Source organism: Falco rusticolus, chromosome 2 (genome assembly GCF_015220075.1).
Source record: "Falco rusticolus isolate bFalRus1 chromosome 2, bFalRus1.pri, whole genome shotgun sequence".
Classification (NCBI taxonomy): Eukaryota; Metazoa; Chordata; class Aves; order Falconiformes; family Falconidae; genus Falco; species Falco rusticolus.
This window is the reverse complement of record NC_051188.1, coordinates 84,317,520-84,337,072: the sequence shown is the minus strand read 5'-3', so window position 1 is coordinate 84,337,072 and position 19,553 is coordinate 84,317,520. Positions and strand designations below refer to the sequence as shown.

At 36.7% G+C, this 19,553-nt stretch overlaps 1 long non-coding RNA gene across 1 annotated transcript; it reads right to left on the bottom strand.

Moving 5' to 3' along the window:
* Nucleotides 1-409: 409 nt before the first annotated feature.
* On the bottom strand, nt 410-18,289 carry LOC119143218. The gene is made up of 3 exons (XR_005102623.1): nt 18,167-18,289; nt 14,643-14,725; nt 410-2,902 (listed from the first exon to the last, which is right to left on the bottom strand). It is a non-coding gene; the product is annotated as an uncharacterized LOC119143218 (long non-coding RNA).
* Between the last annotated feature and the right edge of the window lie 1,264 nt (nt 18,290-19,553).

The window sequence follows — 19,553 nt, the reverse complement described above, 5'->3', positions numbered from 1 at the left end:
TACAGCAGTGCAGGCTGTTCTGCCAGAGAGAGGTGGCGTTAATGCTAACACCAAGACTGAGATCAGTCTCTTTTATCCTCTAAGGTTAGGTTTGTTCTACCACTGATGTCAAAGGGAGAGCTGCCACTGCCACAGAACCTCAAACTACATGAACATACCACTATTAATTTGATCACCTGTAATGTCAGTGCCTGTTGAAGTTACCTGACATTCTGCCATCCATCACAGAGAGCACCATCATCATACAGACTCTTTCTGCAGCAGAAACAATAGCAGTCATTGCAAAACTTTTCAGGAAAAGAAATTTAATGAATATTTTGTACCTGATAATGTTGACATCTATATTGATGTTTGATGGCATGTGAAATAGGGCTTTCTATATATCAAAGGAATGGAGAATGTCAAGGGATTGTCACGGCTTTTATTAGCATTAACAGGTATCTGATACTTGTTGAAGGCAGAATATAAAATTTCCATTCATTGCATGTTTATAAGAAGGAAAAAATCATCTATTGGAGGAAAAAGTTTCAGGGGAAAATGTAGGAGAGGTGAGAAATATTTTATGGCCAGAGCACAGGAACAAAGTCTGGTTTGCTTATTTTTCTGATTTACACAGCTCATAAGATCTTAGACACATTACCATATGCCTCTTCTCCATAAAGTATGTCCCTTTCCTATTTGTCTGTGCCTCCTTATATCTCTTCCCTATCTTGTCTGGCTGATCACTTCCAGAAGTCAAACAGCAGCCCCTTCCAACATGGATGCAGGAGGTAATTCAAGAAACCTAGAGATTTCATGTGCAGGCTCACAAGTTGCACAACAAATTGATGGCTTTTATTCACTGTCAGTAACGCCTGGGAGAATCCACAGTAGAGAAGTCACCAGGACATACACAATGGTGCCATGAACCATATGCACTCTGTAGGCTGCTCACCTGGCCTAGTATTTTTAAAGGTAAGCCCTTTTATTTATTGAAAGTCTCCTGCTACAAAAAAACATAAAGCATAAAGAAAGCATGGTGTTTGGTATGACTTGTTATATGGTGCTATCATACAGTATAAATATATATAGTTTATCTTGACAAATGTGCAGAGAACGTGTAAGCTACTCTGACAAAAGTGTCTGATTTTATCCAAGTTTTTTCAGGTGTTAACAGTACTCTTGAAATATGACATGGTGAGTCTGAAATGGAATTTGAAGTTATTCTGTTAGTTCTAATGCAAAATTATGAAAATACTTTTTTTGAATTTTTACTGTTTAATTTTACTTACAGTCTCACTGTACTCTATCAGGTATTTTAGGTACTCTTGAGTTACTAAAAGTACCATTTTAAAAATAACTTACAAAATATAGTTTTAAAACTGCCTATATGAGCAGAAAGCTTCCCAATTTAAAAGGGAAGGGAATAAAAAAAAATAATTAGATCTTAAGCTTCTTAAATGCCAGGCAATTTATGTAAGCAGGACTGAAAAGTTTTGTAAAATATTTATGTTCTGTCATTTTTTCCCCCAGGAGACAAAAGAAACAGTATACATCTACCTCTATGCTTATCTTCAGCTATTTGGTAACCATAACTACATCCCACCATTGGCTGCTTAGTAGAAACTAAAGCTTCTATAGGACATCTGTTTTACACGCCTGTTAAACATTTATTTCTTTAAAAATATCTTCAGGAATTCCTTTATTTTTTACTTGAGAAAAAATTACTGTTGCTTTCTATTAAGAAAAAGGAAGCAATCTCCAACTTGCAATTTTTGACTTCTGCCACACCAGGAGTAAGGTTTCAGCTTAAGCCAAGGACTCTTTCTGAGAACACTTGTGTGCTCTTGCAGGCACTGAATTCTGTTAACTTCTTGGGGATGTCTGGAACACAGGGCCTAAACACTGGCTCAGACAGAGAATGGATACCTCTTCTTGTTACCATGGATTACCTCCTTCCTATTGTATCTCAGAATCACAGAATAGTTGAGGTTAGACCTCTGGAGGTCACCTGGTCCAACCTCCATGTTCAAGCAGGGACACCTGGACATCATCAGAGACATCAAGAAATCATGTACAACACGACCTTTTACATAAAGGTTCTTCCTATTTCATGAGAGACCAATGCAGTTTTAGAGTGAATACTGACATGAAATGGAGATTGTTGACATTTTTAGAGAAGCAGATAAGATCTTAAAGGGATCTAAATTTCAAGAGTGCTGACAAATCTGTGTCCTTAGTCCTAGCAGTCTCGTTTACAGCAGGTTCCCAAGGATGAATCATACTGTCTATGATAGACATTTGTGGCACTGGATCTACAGGCATCAAGCTTTTCATTTCCACATGTTCATAATTGGATCTTCCATGAAAATTGAGCTCAGACATGCCCTTGAAAATAGAATTCCTCATTTTGCATGTCTTCCTTAAAATACTCTTCATTTTGAACCAACATAAACCAGGGTTTGGTAGCTTCCAGTTTCAAGGCAACAAGAAACCTTCTGACTGATCTCTGATTTCTAATGCTTGTTCACCAGCGAAACTATACAAGTTTCTGTCTTGGTAAAAGGATTTTCTATGGAAATATCCAACTGTTTTGAAGTATATTCAAGTGACCTGTATTTAAGAAATATAATTCTGAAGTTTGCATTTAGACAAATGGAAAATAGCAGACTGTTAATTCTGTTGCATGCTGCTGTAACTGGTACTGACAGGAAACTAAGTCAGGCTGCTCACTTCTGTCTTCATGTAGTCTCAGATGCCTGCAGCACCACTTCTCATTGCATTCAGCTTCTACTTGTCTTTAACTCACCTTCTTACTCCAGAAGTCTCTTCTGTCTGTAGCATGTCTTCCTTCTTCCTCTTCCTTTGCTGCTCTAAACATGTCTGTCTCTTCTGCATTCCAGAAAGGTTCTTTTTGACATACCTGTCAACCAAGAAAAACAAGCACAACCTGTGGGGATATGCTTTATGAGAAAATATGCTATCAATTAAGATAAGGATTTGTATAAAGAAGGAGTTGATAAGAAGTCTTGTCTAAATAGTTGAGGGTGAGAATGTAAAAATGACAGAAAATGTATGAAATGGCTAAGAACCATATTGGGTTACACTGAAAACTGGAAAATAAGGGATAGGAAAAATAGGAGGAAGGAGATTGTGCATAAGGGGATATTTGAGGGTGTTCATGAAAAAGCACTGCTATTGTGATAACATTGGATTAGGAGGTTTGGGGTTTTTTGAAATTTGTTTTTATATTATATATTTCAGCTCTATGGAAGAAAATGGAGAAGAGGCGGTGGTTAATATTTGTTTGCTTTATCCACAGATGTCCAAATTATATCAAGTCATCCCAAATGCAATCCAAATTTACATCAAAAATAGATAATAGCAATGGAAAATTTATTTGCTGGGATGTGTCTTCTGACATGACACTCTTTCAGTCAGGTTCTTAACTTATAGTACTATATTTAAATGCCTGTTGACTAACTAGAATGATTGTTGTGCAGCAGCTACTATTTTTATGCCTTTAAAATAATTTTCTGAAGTATGAGTTTCTCTGATTTTTGTAGTTCCTGATTGTTAGTATAACAACGTGGTGATTAGTACATTTACATTAGTTTATTTAAGAAAATTTAACAACCTTGTCTTTATTCAGGTCTTCAAATCCATCACTAAGCACCAAAATAATGGTAACTTATTTTTTTCAGAATTGCTAAAAACCCACAAATCTAACTGAATTTACCAAAATTTGTAGGTGCTCAGAAAGCTTTCAGATCAGGCAACTTGTGTTTAAGAGTAAAACATAAGTTTAGGAACTTAACATTGACCACAAAAAAATCAAATACATTTTAAATGTGAGCTCTAAGAAATTAAAAATGTTCACTATTAAAGTGATACTTCATTAACAAAGAGATTAAAACCAATAGAAGTTAAACTTTCAAACAGCACTATGTTAAGTAAGCCATAAAAATACAAAGAACATTACGCTATGGAATAGGGTTTATGAATTAACATTCAGTCTTTAGTATTATGGTTTAAAATATCCTCATGTATTTTATGGATATCACCCCCTGTCCTGACCTATGGAAATTTTATTAGAAGATTCAGTCTCTACAACCTAAAGAATGCCTAAAATTTTGATTTTCATTAATTATGGTTTTAATTTCCTTCTCCTTGTAAATACCTGCAGTTTTTTCATCCCTGCCAGACAAAGAAATCACATTACTTTGACCTCACAGCACTAACTGTGCTTTGTTGTTAGATATGTGGAAACACTTACGGTCTTCCTTTCTTGTCTTTTCATTTTCCCTGGAAGTTAGCTTGCTGGCTTCCTGAAAAGATCTTAGGAACAAAACATAACAGAAGGGTTTGTTGGTGCATCCTGCTACAGAATTTCTTAAAGTGAGTGTTGCCTGCCTTTGACTTTTGCAATGTCAGTTAAGTGAACACCAAAGTCACTGTGTGCAAATCCATAGCACATTGGATGAAACAAGATTCAAAATTTTCAGAAACAGAATATCTTTGGTTTTGGTTTTGTTTTGCACCAGACATAAAAAAAAAAAAAAATAAATAAAAATCTCTAGTCTGTCACTTCCTCAGACATCAATTCCTCAGAAACTGAGGAAATCCTCAGAGTGATTAAAACACATACTCAGGAGCGTGCAGTGAGAAACGTATTTAATGCTGTTCTGGCTTGTCATGATCTGCAGTGAAGGCCAGAGTTGCTGCAGGTTTTCACATCAAGAAATCTCCCATCAGCACTTTCAAAATTAAAATAATGTCAAATTGACAAGGTTTGTTCAGAAAATCAATACAGATGTTTTAGACATTCCTTGGTTAATACTAGTTGTCTTTTAAGCCTTTGTTTCCATCTCCCGTAAGTGTTGGTACTTCTGTATGTCCTCAAAGAAATCCAACTACAAACAATGTTTTCTGTCTTTGCTACTCTGCCACTCATGTTAAAAGCTGTTCTGTGGTTTCTAAAAATAACTGCTAAGAGGTAATAAAATTGTGTCTAATATAACTGCCATTCCATCACAAGTTTGTGAGCTTAGTGTTATTTTTACATGAAAGCCGACCTGAGTCAGAAAGACACCAATAATGAGGGGAAGATTCTTTTTTTTGTGGCAAGATCAGTGAGAAAGCTCTCTGTTGAACACATAATGAAGTTCCTCATTAAACTCCTATTACTGCATTGCATTTTGGAAAATGGGATTTAAATAAATCTGTAGTATTTTTTAACTGTTGGAATGCTGCCAGAAAAAGGAGGTGGTAGAAGAATGAGGGGTTGAAGAGAATAACGACTCCTGGATGATTGTAAATAGAGAGCAAGCATTTCCAGATGGATTAGAGTCAAGTCTATGGCTTGATATAACCAAGATTTTTCACTAGCTGTATTAGTAGCTATTTTCCCAAGATTAGCCGTGATTTTGGATGTAAATTGAGGCATGGTGACTCACATGTCTCTTTTTGAAAATCTTTGCCTGAAAACTGTGTTTGTGCAGCACATCATAAAGATGCGCATTGTGGAAGACATTCCTCATTAGCGCTGTGACGTATACTGTAATGCAAATACATGGGACGAGAGGGGAAGTTGGTGGCAAAAGAAGGGAGGTAAAAAAAGCATGTACCATGTTTACATCGCAATTAAGTGCAACTGCTTGCTAAAATTCAGTGATAGAACATTTTGTTGCACATCCGCTTGGCTTGGTTGCCACCTTTTCCATACAGTTATACCATAGTCTAAAACAGGGCAACATTTGTTTGATTTCCTAGTGTAACTCTTTGATAAGTATTATAGTAGCATTAGGGATCACTGTAGTGTCTGTTATTTTCAGTGCCTTCCTAAACCCAAATACTACCTAAATCACCACTGATTTATGCAGAATTATGGTGCCCTTACAGAGGTACAATTATGCAGATATACAGTAAGAATCAGAAGGTTTTCACATGTAGACTGCATGTTCACACAAATACTAGATACAGTGTATCAGAGGAAATTATACAGTTCATTTTGCTTTTCATTTTTCTCATACATTATTCACAGGATTATCACTCTACCTATGATGTTTGCCACAGAAGAGATGTACAACTTCATTGTTTAGACATAGTAAAATTAATACAGGTATTTTAAGGGTTCTAATTTTTGCTTATGATTGTCCCTGAACGAGCTTCCCTGACAGATTCATCTAATACATATACTATAGGATCACCATGATAAGGTGTAGCTGTATAGTACATAACTAAATACAGTGTGAGGGAAAGATACAGTTAATACATTGACTTAGGTAGAAACAGGTGTGTACAGACTGCTTTATGGAACTGAAACACAAACATCTTTTTAATGATTAGAGGAAATGGAAATTTCAAGAAGAAAATACATGACAGTGAAAAATAAATGAAACATCCACGAGAATTAATAATGTTTGCCTATAAAAAAAAACAGGTAAAAATACAGCACTATCTTCTCATTTTCAGTCTCATTGTGATGTTCTGTAAATTGATAAATCTAGATTGCAGTTTACCACATGCTAAAATTATGACCTTTCTTACATTTTACTCCTGTTTATTATATAGTCTTTTCTGCCCTTATCAGTTATATTCATATATATCCCATATATATCCAAATATATTCCATAGTTTATAAAAGAATTAAGCAAGAAATCAGCTTCTCAATTTTTTTTTTGAAGGACCTAATTATCCACCTTTGTGGTCATTAGCAGTTAGTTAATTTTCAATTGATCACCATTAACATTTTTTTGGGTATTTTCAAAATGCAAAACCTGTAAAATAAATAAAGCATTAGAACATCTGTGCGGCCTTCTCATTATACTAATCTTAAAGTAATTAAGGGGTATATTTGTTAATGTATAGTGACATTATGGTCAGTTGTTTTGCTGGGATAGTCTTATTCTTTTGCTCTGCCAGTATTAAAACTGTCTCTTAAAGCATAAAACAGACTTAGAAAATATCTTCAAAACTTAATTTTGTCATCCTGATTGGAATAGAGTGTATGTTAATATAATGCTACTTGCATCACACAGAACTCAGCAGCAGCTCTGAAAGCACTTCATACATAAGGAGATGACTGCAAGGTGATTTCCCTAAAGGCATTTAGCAAGCCCCTGACAGTACTTAGAGTTGATCCCAAGTCTGCTGAAGCACATTCCCACGCTTCCCTGACTGACTAGGAATCTTGTTTTTTTGAAGAGAAATTAAACTTGAGGGGGATATATATATTAAAACCAAATTGCAATATCCTTGCATGGTGGAAGTGACTCTTCTTTGTCAGTGAAAGTGGTTTTCTTTGCCTAAACAACAAAATAATTAAGTGGAAGCTAGACAATGTATTTTGAAGTTATTAGAAACATTGGAAGTGACTACAGACTCTTAGATATGCATGGTATGTGCACCTGACTAGAACATCTTCTGTTCATATGTTTGAAGGGAATGAGCTTGTTAATGTAATTCCCTCTTGCCTTTACCTTAAAATCTCTTTTAGAATTAAGAAACTACTGCCTCGGTGCTTGCATTTGCACTTTTAAGTCAACTCACAGGTCTCACTGGTGATTAAAACCCCAGCTTTAACATTTTATTTGCCATTTCTTGCGTTTGTTTTCCTTTCACTAATGTTTGACACAAAAAGTTCTCTATCTCCTCTATCTCCACTTTTAAATACTTATTTTTATTATCACGGTCAAGATAATTTCTTCAGATGACATACAAATTTGTAGTTTTGTACAAAGGCGGTGTCACTGCATCATTTTCCCTGCTATAAAAGACTAAATAAAATGAAAGGAAGACAACAAAATAAACCCCACCAAGCTCCTACTGTAGGCAGCTGTAGAACGAGCATTCAAATAAGTGGCCAAACATCAGTTTTCTATATTGAGGTAACCATCCATGTTTCAAAATGAAAGTATTTCAGTTAACTTTGAAAACTGTTTTGTTTTGGGTCCCTTTGATCATCTTAGTGATACAATCACTGCAACAAACGGATTGTAGACAATATATATGAGAAGGCAACGCGATGTAGGTACCCAGCTATGTTCTGCATGTATGTAGAATTCCTCACCACCATGGGAATACCTGCATTACACTTTCAGCAGGACTCAAAGAGTATGTCTGACCAAACTTGCTGAAGCATGCACTTGGGAATACGGGGACCACATGAGCATAGATGGCAGTTTATTAATCCCCCAGGAGATGAGGCAATCATCTAGACAAGGAGTGAAGGTCAACGTGAAGCAAATTATCCCATACTCAACCTTACTTTCAAAATAACTCTTTGTAAGTGATACATACATACCAAACTACTTGATCTCTTTCAAGAGTAAGAACAATAGTTAAAACTGTTATTTTAATAATGCCTGTAAGACCTAATACAAATTAAAGCGTCACAGTTCTAAGTGCTGAGTAAAACTCTAGTCTATTACTGAACTGTGTGACAAGAAACCTTGGTATCATTATCTAGAGGAGGAAATGAAACATCGAGGCTATAAACAGGACTCAAACCCAACACTTTTGCTTCTAAGGCCCAAGCTTTAGCCACAGAATTTTTTTTTTTTTTATTATTTCTCCAAAGCACAGTCTTTTAAAGGGTGGAGTATTGATTTCTTTGTAAATATGTATCTGTAAAATATAACTTTTTATGTTACAGATAGGATCTGTTTGGGATAGCTGTGCCGTGTCACAGTGTATTAAGTCACAAAGGGTTACTCTAAATATCTCAACTCAATCTGTCCTAAAGCAAGAGAATAATCTGAATCCCTTCAATGCAAGCACTATAAATATTTAATTACCTGCAATTCTCAGTTCACCAAGAATAAGATCTTATGAGCCATGTAGTCCCCAAATTTTACCTGTGTAATAAAATGATCTGTCAAATAGCAAGAATTCATTACCTTAACTATTGATTTGGTTCAGGTGCTGGTAAAAAGTGTTAATTTTTCATGAGACTCAGCACAGATGATAAAACAGCACAGAGTTTTCAAAGTATTGATCATCTCAAAAACTCCATGTACTGCAGCCCCATAATTAGAAGGAATGAACAAAATGTCCTATAGGCCAAAGGAATTCTCATTTCCTTCGAGATTGTTTTTTAACCTCATAACTGCCTGAAAGTCCACATCAAAAGCAGTACAGTAGTGATTGCCAGAAGGATCAACAGTGCTCTGCAATTACAACATCTGAAATGCATCAGTAATTTTTGAAAATTCTTCTGGAAATTAACATAGCTGAAATTTGTTTTTGTGGTAACTGCTGCTAAGCGTAGATGTCTTATTCCAACAACTTTGAATTGTAAAATTTTGTAAGTTAAATGCTATCCTGTATGGAAAGAATTAATCATACTACAATTCCATACTTTATACTGTATTCTGTGTTCCAGCTTACAATAAGGTAGAGTCAAATATTGTCTAAAAGTTATTTTCAGAAACAAATACACTTTTATTTATAAAAATTAATTTCTACTATAAATGTTATCTCTAAACCTTCATTTTCTGCCTAGCTCATATCCCATTTGGAAAAGCCTTAATAAAAAAAGCCCACTCTGTTTTTTCTCAAATATGCTTTCATTGTCTTAGAGAATATTCTAACAAATAAAGTTATGATCTACAATTATTTGGTAACTTAGTTGGCAGAATTAAATCTATTTCTGAAAGGTGAAAACAGCAAAGACAACTAATTGGCATTTGTAAAAATGTTTTATTAAATTTTTTAAAGGTTTCACCTTAAGAGCGATTAAAACTACTTCCTGTTCCAAAGCAACAACTTTGTGCATTCGTGTTCCCTACCAACATGCCCCTTCCTACGGAAGGAAATGCTATAACCTGCAGGATCTCTGCAGACGAAACTCCTGTTTCAAAGCATGCTGGTATAGTCCAGATTTTAGACCTTTTTTTCAGACCTGACCACAGAATTCAGGAGCTTTTAGAGCATCTGGAGGAACTTAATTTTCACACAATTTCATCCCTTAAAGAGATGACATACAGGATCATATAGAATCATTTAGGCTGGAAAAAGACCTTTAAGATCATCAAGTCCAACCACTAACCTAGATCTGCCAAGTCCACCACTTAACTATGTTCCTAAGTGTGTTATTTAAACACCTCCAGGGACGGTGATTCCACCAGCTCTCTGGGCAGCCTGTTCCAGTACTTGACAAACCCTTCAGTGAAAAATCTTTTCTTAATATCCAGTCTAAACCTCCCCTGGCACTACTTGAGGCCATTTCCTCTTTTCCTATCACTTATTACATGGGAGAAGAGACTGACATCCACCTTGCTACAACTTCCTTACAGGTGGTTGTAGAGAACAGTAAGGTCTCCCCTGAGTTTCCTTTCCTCTCTGGACTAAATAACTCCTGTTCCCTCAACTGCTCCTCACAAGACTTGTGCTCCAGACCCTTCACCATCTCCGTTGCCCTTCTCTAGACATGCTCCTGCACCTCAATGGTTTCTTTGTCACTGATGGTTACATTGTGTGGACAACTTAAAAAAAAAAAAAAAAAAAAAAAGTGATTAAATTTACCTTCCAACCACAAATAATTTTAAAATTACTTAATAACTCAGTGCTTAAAAAAACTGAAGCACAAAGAGACATCATAATGGGAATCTCGAATAGGAACCCAGAATAGAACTTAAAATTGTTTTCACTGACTGTGGCTTTATAGAAAGGCAATATTTCCTTCCTCCTAAAATGTCAACATATTAATTACAGAAGAGATACATTTTGGGAGTATTTATGCAGATTACTACATATAAGTTCTATTTCATGAGACCAGCATTCATAACCATATTTCTTCATTAAAAGACATTTTGAAAATTTATTTACTTTCAAAGTAAAAACTCTGATGGAGATGTATTATTGAGAAGATGCTCCTGAAACACATTTCATTTATTCATTCAGTAAGGAGAATGACAACAGAGATACAAGAAACCAAGAAACTTGGCTACCCTTAAAAAAAAAAAAAAAAAAAAAAAAAAGCAAATTTACAGGAACACAGGTTAAAAAAATAAATCTGAAAAGTTGACAAAAAGACAGACTTTCTTTAATGAATGTACTGAAAACAGCAAATGATTGCCTAGCAAACTCTTGCTGTTCTTGTTAAGAAAAAACTTTCAGCACAGTCCCATAGTGTAGAAAGGCTTTGTACTGTGTTTTTAGTTTCCCAGCTTGGATACCCATTTTGTTGTCAGTCATGCTATTCTACAAAACTGTACCAAGGAATCTATGCTTCCTCCTCACAAGAGACATCTCAGTGCCAGCAAGCTCTTGGGCTCTAGCAATGTTGCCATTCCAAAGAAGTTGCCAGTGTTGCTAATTGAACTATCGCCTCTCCTGCTGTTCAGATTGTTTTATCCTGTCCCTAAAAGCAGTGGGACATGTTCTTCTTATACAATGTAACTATGAAGAATTACTCTTCAAATCAACAGAGAGAAGCTAGCAATGAATTGGAAGCTATTCACTAACAATGGATAAAACTTGTTAAAGTAGAACAGCGAAGAGCATTCAATGTTTTAACTGAAGAGTGCAGATTCTATTCACTGTAGTGTGTTTGCGTTTGGCCTGCTTTATACAGGCAAAGAACTGAAGAAAAACTGCCTTTTTTTCCTGGTGTATTTGCAATAGTTTATTCCTAAGTGAATAATGAGTGCTGCAGCTTCCCCTTAAAAAAACTCAACTTGTTCTGCCAACCCACCCTTGCCCCATTATTCTACGCTGTCAAACATCACTTTCATGCACTCTATGGAAAAGATGAGACCTCTTTTTTATAACTGTTCTCTTCTCAGTTCCAACACCAAGCTGTCTGGCAGCATGGTGTTTTAAAGATGTCACTTCTCCACTGCCTTCCTGAGCTGTAACTTCAGGCAACTAACCAAACCAGACCTGAGGGACAGAACTAAAATTGCACCCCAAGTGAAGAGGGGTCAGATATTGAATGTGGGATGGTGCACAAAGTCCCATCAAGGCTCAAGGCTTGATTTTGTAACACACTTTTAGCAGCTGTCAGACAGCAGATCAAGCCTTTCACACTGTAACTGGAATAGACATCCCAAAATACATTAAATACATAAATATTTGTTAGCTCCGTTAATGGAAGTGCCTTGACTACCATAACGTGGAATCATCTTAAAATATCAGAGGAAACTCTCCTGACAGTATGTTTAAAGTAGTTTGTTGTTTTCTGTTTGAATAAGAGTTCTAGGAGGATGGTTCCTGGCTGAAATATTTTGCTGGAATATCAGGCATCACATTATGGTATATTTAATTATCTCTTACATCTCTTAACCATTTATAGAATTGCACAAGGGAAGATGGTGCATATCTATAAATATCCATATCTATCTTTTTCTCTATCTTTATATCCATTGATGTCTGTCTATCTTATCATAAAGTAGCTCAATAGATCACTTATCTAAGGATATCTGTATGACTACCTGACTATTTGAGCTGTGAATCAAGGACAAATTCTGAGCTCAACTGAACTGAATAATGTCTGAAAGCAAGCTGAACAGAATGCTGAAACAGCAATTGAAACTGAATAATAGTGAGGCTGGGGTGGTGCATGGGAAAGAGGCCACCATTTGGGGAGCTGTCACTATGCAGAGAGAGTTACTGAAAGAGAATCTCTGCCTTCTACTCTTGTGTGGAAAAGTTTACACAGAGCCATTCAAGGTGAGCACGTAGGGCTTGTAAACCTAGGTTCAGTGTAGAGGAGTGAATCATTTGCTACTTGCTGAGTAATAGGTGGTCCGCTTATAAAAGCAGGGCTAGACTAGGAATGTGTCTTTTCCCTAGGAATAGAGGTAAGACAAAATCTTATCAAACTTGGCCTTTCTTAGACCAATAACGGCAAAGGGCATGACTGCAAAGAAACCGTCTTCTGGGTTTCTTGCCAGCCTTCATTCACTGTTTGGCCCTTTCTGTCCAAAGAGACAAAGTCCCTTTCCTTCCCTTTATGAAGTATAACTTACCAAGAAAAAGTAATTTAAATTATTTTAAATGTGAGTTTACTGGACAGTAGTTGGCTTAGGAGTTGGTATTTTGCCAGCAATACTCACCAAGCCTGACTTTCTGACAGGGGAAGAAAAAATGGTGCTCACTGAAGCAAAACCTCCCAAAGTGTATGTTTATGGGGAAGGTGACCAGAAAGAACTTCTGCGAGCATTTAGTATTGCAGAATATTCAAGAATTAAATGTAATCCAGATTATTACATTCATCTGATTGCCCCATGTTTTGCACTGCTGTTTGACTAGCAAGTGATAGTTTAAAGCATGATTCAGTCAAATCCCTGTGGATGAAAACTGCAGGATGCAGCACTAATGAAAACCACTAAAGAAATCTTAACTCCTTGAGCTGAAGCACGAAACACTGTGTATAAAATGACAACCTAAAAATGAGAGAAATAAAAAATACTCCCAAATAGCATAATCACAGCAATAAAACCAACATACTAACATGAAATCACCATTTAATTCATCCATCCATCACTGAACAAACATTATAGGTATCAGCTTAAGGTCTGTAGTATGCTAAAAGCATCACCTATGTCAATATGCTTCTAGCCAAAAGGTACAGGGAATAAATATCTAGATTTAGATATTGGTAATCTGTATTCTGACAAAACAAGAAGTCTCTGGGAACCCTTCATCAGTTCAAATATAATACGGACAAAATTTTCGTCTGTATTTCCTATAAGCATCTTTACCTGGAAGATTCCTTATGCTTGGATGTGAAGTGTGTTAGCTAAGAGACCAGCTGAAAGTCATTCAAAACTTCAAAAGGAAAATTTCCAGAGCAAGGCTTGAAAATAATTTCTTTTTGAAAGCATTATTAAGGACAGTATGAAAACAGGCGCTTAAAAGGTATAGTCGGCAAGATGACATGATATAGTGCTAGACTTGGCTAAGATAACTAGGAAAAGCGAGGAGATAAAAAATGTTCTTTGTAATGTGAGCATCTTGGACAAACATGACTAATGAGTTTGTGGACCTCCTTGTGTTTCCAAAAGGCATCACAGTGTACAAGAACTACAGTATGGCTGTCAAACAAAGTTGATATTAATCAGGCCTCAACAAATAGAAAGAAAAACCTTAATCTGCAGTTGCATATTTTCTATCTTTTGGGTAATTTTTTTTGTCTTTAATATATTAAGTATTATATAGGTATAATATAAAATAAAAACCCAAACAAACATATTTTGCTGTTAGAAGAGATAATTTAAAATCCATTTAAAGCTATTTCATCTGCAAGGTTTTCTCATTATAGCAGAGCAGACCCTAGATCTTCCAAGAGAACTTTGTACCAGTTTGAAACAAAACCAGTTTAGCTTACTTAACAGTTCTTAAACATAAAATGTTGCCTGAAATAGCTTTGGCTAAAAAATGATGTCCAGCTGTTGCAGGATCCCTGTTGCCACATAAAATAAGTACAACCACTTTGAAACATCTTTTATAATTCTGCACTGCCTGGACATAGACTGTATTTCTGTGGAACTTAAAGATATATCTCCTCTGCTGTCCTGGGCATTGTGACAAAAGCAGAGAACTGGATTTTTTTTTTGTTTTCTGCTTCCAAAACCTTAAGCTTATAGTTCTACATATTTTTTCCACTTACTATGGCATAACTACTTCTGCCAAGGTATGATCAAGATATTTCTCACCACATGTTTCTCTAACATATTCTTTGTCCAGAGATCACAGAAGGTTGATAACAATACTGAAGAAGGAGATGTGAATTCCTTGGCTAATTACAGTGAGAAAAAAAAAGAGAAATAAAAGGACAGCTTAGTAGAGCAGTTCATACATCAAAGCATAAAATTCAGTTATTTTTGTAATATTTATAATTTCTTTTATGTTATATAATAAGCTCAAATCCTACAATCCTTCGCATATTCAGAAATGCCAATACAATCTTTCTCAGAAAGAAAAAACTTGCAAACTGGTATACAAATATATGAAATTATCCATCTTTTCAGCTTTTTTTGTCTACTTTTTTTAATGTGATGTCTTGTTAGTTTCACCATTTTTTTAAATGGATTATCAGAAAAAGAAATAAGTAAATTATCTAAACACATTACTTTTCAAGAAATAAACCTTGAGAGGCAGACAAATATTCTGTTATAACATAAGAACCTCCTCCCTGTTAAAACTCCTCTCATCACAAGCAACAGCTGAACTTCAAGGTCATCTCCCTCCTCCCTTCAGGAGTCTCGAGTTTCTTCCAGTTAGTAGCTTGGCAACCCTGTCTATCTTCCTTCCCCTATTTACTGACAATACAGACAGTGTTGGACAGTTAAAAAAAATAAAAACAAAAAAACCCCAAAACCAAAAAACATACACCCCAAAAACCTCTCAGAAAAACAATATTTAAAAGATACCCAGTATTTATTTTTATTTCTTGAAGTAATTTTGTATAGACATATTCCTAGATGTTTTAAAATGCCAGCTTCAGTTAGGATGAAATGCCTTTCTCTTGTTCTTCTTCTAAGTAAAAACATTTAAAATTACTGAAAGCGGGGTGGAAAAGACCCAAATGTGGTATATAGAACAAGCCCCACCAGGTAGCTTTTTTGGTCACTATGTGGTTATTAACAAGTTTCTGACATTGTCAAAAAAACCCAATTTTTTTGACACTGTCCCACATGACATCCTTCTCTCTAAACTGGTGAGACATGGATTTGACAGGTGGACCACTCTGTGGATAAGGAATTGGCTGGATGTTCACACTCAAAGAATTGTGGTTAACAGCTCAATGTTCAAGTGAAGACCGGTGACAAGTTACTTTCCTCAGGGGTCCATACTGGGACCGCTGCTGTTCAACTTATTTGTTAGTGAAAATGGACAGTGGCATTGAGTACACTCTCAGCAAATTTGCCACAAAGCTCTGTGGTGTAGTCAACATGCTGGATGGAAGGGATGCCATCCAGAGGGACCCTGACAGGCTTGAGAGGTGGGCCTGTGAGAACCTTATGACATTCAGCAAAGCCAAGTACAAAGTCCTACATCTGGGCCAGGGCAAACCCCAGTATCGATACAGTCTGGGTGGAGAATGGATTGAGAGCAAAAAGGAGAAGGACTTGGGGGTGTTGGTTGATGAGAAGCTCAATGTGACCCAGCAATGTGCACTTGCAGCCCATAAAAGCCAAGCTTATCCTGGGTTGTGTCAAAAGAAGTGTGGCCAGGGTCGAGGGAGGGGATTCATGCCCTCTACTCCACTCTCATGAGACTCCACCTGGAGTACTGTGTTCAGCTCTGGGACCCCCAACATCAGAAGGACATGGACCTGTTCAAGAGAGTCCAGAGGAGGGCCATGAAGACAATCAGAGGGCTGGAGCACTTCTGCTATGAAGACAGGCTGAGAGAGGTGGGGTTGTTCAGCCTGGAGAAGAGAAGGCTACAGCAAGACCTTGTATTGGCTCTCCAGTACTAAAGGGGGCCTACAGGAAAAATGGGGAGGGACTCTGTTAGGGAGTGTAGTGATAGGGCAAGAGGTAACAGTTTTAAACTGAAAAGGGTAAATTTGGATTAGATATTAGGAAGAAAATCTTTACAGTGAGGGTGGTGAGACACTGGCACAGGCTGCCCAGAGCAGCTGTGGATGCCCCATCCCTGGCAGTGCTCAAGGCCAGGCTGGATGGGGCTTTGAGCAGCTTGGTCTAGTGGAAGGTGTTCCTGCCCATGGCACTGGGGGTGGAACTGGATGATCTTTAAGGTTTCTTCCAACTCAAACCATTCTATGAATCTATTCTCATAGATCTCAAAGTTAATCATGTTGCTGGGTTGCCACATTGATGACCTGTAACAGGGTGTCTTCGTGCTTTTTAGGGAGCAGTTAATCTCATTTCATGAGAAGCTGGAGAGGGACAAATTGACGAGTAATATTAGGAAAAGAAAGTCTGAGAGAGAGTGCTCAGCTGACAGCGCACATTCATGTGAGACAAACTGGCAGCAGACCAGGGGATTTTACTTACTTTGGGAAATGTAATTTGAATTAATGAACAGTGCCCTATAAGAAGGGTCAAAAAAGGAATCTGGCTATATTATTACATCATTTGAGGCTCTTAAAAATGTTAGCTGTCCTACAGATCTTCTGTATCTCCATTGTTGAGAAAACTGCAGCCTTCTTTATTTTTACTATTTATGCCTTTCTGTGTTTTTCTGTTTATGGTTTGTTGCGTTGTTATCATGGTTTGTGATGTTTTTTTTCCTTTTTTTTCTGTTTGTTTATTAAAAAGTACCCTACTTAGCTTTTATCCTTCATGCTCTGAACTTTGCATTCTGTTTTCAAGTTGTCTGCTTCCTGGCTCTGGATTACATCTGCTTTTGTTGCCATGCAATCAGCAGAAATAGGCAACTTGGACTGGTTATAGCCAGTCTGAATGTCCAGTACACAAGCTGCTTCAGCGACTGGCTACATGAAGTGGTACTGTGGAATCAGGATTATGATAGGTGACTTTCAAGGAGCAACCGATAGCTTTGCCAGCAGCTGCTGGAGCACATTACAGAGCGGTAGTTGGAACACGTCCAGGGTCATGCAGATTTATCCACTCCCACAGCATTTCTCTGCAGCTCTGCACACTACTCTCATCTTTCAGCCCTCCCTGGGAATGCTGGACTAGCTTGGGGAGGAAAGATATTAAACATATATCTAGTGCCACTATAAGTGAAAATTACGAATGTGACTGTCATTTCTTTGCAAGTTTTTTTTGTCCAGAATTTGCTAAAATTTTACAGAAAAACCAATTAAAACCTTCCTGCATTTTTACACAAAACAAGAAACACCTTTTCTGATACACAATCCATATTTGTATACATATGAGTAGATACATACACATGCTCATAAACACATATGGATATATATCACTTAGCCAGTCACTGAAACACAGCCACTTGTGTAATAGAGCACAACAGCTCTTTAACAGTGCAGAAGCACTTTGCAATGACATTTTAGAATATAAAACTAAGGCAGAAGGGGAACTGTTATGAGAGTTACAGTCAGAATGTATCCTTTTTAAGGTACAGTCAGACTTATCTAACCATCAGTTAGATCTGATGTGAAAATCAGTGAAGAATGTGAAGACTAGCATCTTTGCTCTTAGGAACAGGAGCCTGTTGAAACAGAAACACTAAAGATATTAAAACAAAATTATTTTCCACAAAACCACATTTCTCTGTATTTATTCACCTGCAAAAGTGCACTCAAAACTAAAGTAAGCCAGAACTTGAGCAAAGTTAAAGGAGTAAAAAAAGACAATCCATGGAATTGGGAGTCAGAGGGAGAAGGCAGGAAGTTCATGTATTCCACATATATCTGGAGAAGCAAAATAAAAGAGATTAATTTTCCAAACCTATACTCTGTTTTGTAATGAGTCTTTTTTTATTCAGCTATCTACAGTGACTGCAAGGCAAAAATGCAAATTTATGGCACTTTTACCTCCTACCTTGTAATTACTGGTATGCTTAAAAGAAGACAGGACCATAACTATACCTGTCCTGTATAGGATACGTATCTGTATAGGATACTTATCCTGTCCTGTTACACAAAGATACTACCTGCATCTTTGGTCTTAATCAGCAACAAACATTGATGCAGGTATTATCATGTGTAGTGCATTAATTGCAAGTCTGTTCCTCATGGATTTCTGTAGATTAAGGTGTTTCTTGTAGCTTCCCCATTTCCCCCCCATCAATTTCCATGCTCATTTTTAATGTTCTTAAAGTTTTCCCTACAACATTTTACCCTATCTTCCATTTTTATTTTTAATAAAATCAATACATAGGCAATAAAGTCAGCTGATTTCCTTAAGTGTCATTGACAAAATGAGTTTTCAAATGTGCTTTAATTAAGGGAGAGGGGTAGATCAGTACAGAAAATGCAGTCACTCTGCAAAGGCCACACAGATCCTAAGATAGTGCCACAGTCAAAGTACAAGTGAGAGGAGGGTAGGTTTGAAAAATGGTAGGGTGGGAATGGTGTAAGACAGCCACCGTGATATTGAAAGTGTTCATCTTATTAGGATTCAAGAAGGGAACAAATGAAGAATGATTTGATTATCGATGATAACTGGTATTCTGTCCTGAGCTACTGGGAGTAGTGTTTTTGCATAGGGAATCAAATCATAAAACCATGGAATAATTTAGGTTGGAAAAGACCTTTAAATTCATCAAGTCCAACTGCTAACCTAGCACTGCCAAATCCACCACTAAACCATATCCCTAAGCACAACATCTACACGTCTTTTAATTACCTCCAGGGATGGTGATTACAATGCTTCCCTGCCCACCCCACCCACCCCACCCTGAAACGAAATAAGTTGATATATTGACAAAAACATTGGCAAAATTTCACATCTCTTTTCTGCCTTGTGCAATATAAGCCATAATAATATGAACAAAAAAGGTAGAGCAAAAGAAAAATAAGCATTAGTAAACTTAGAAACAACTATATTGGATGAGACCAAAAGTCTGTGTAACTCAGTATCTTGCAGTAAGACAATAGCACGGGACCAATGTGAAGCATGCAGTAATAGGACAAAGATATAGTGGTGCATCCCGCAAATATTCTCCACAGT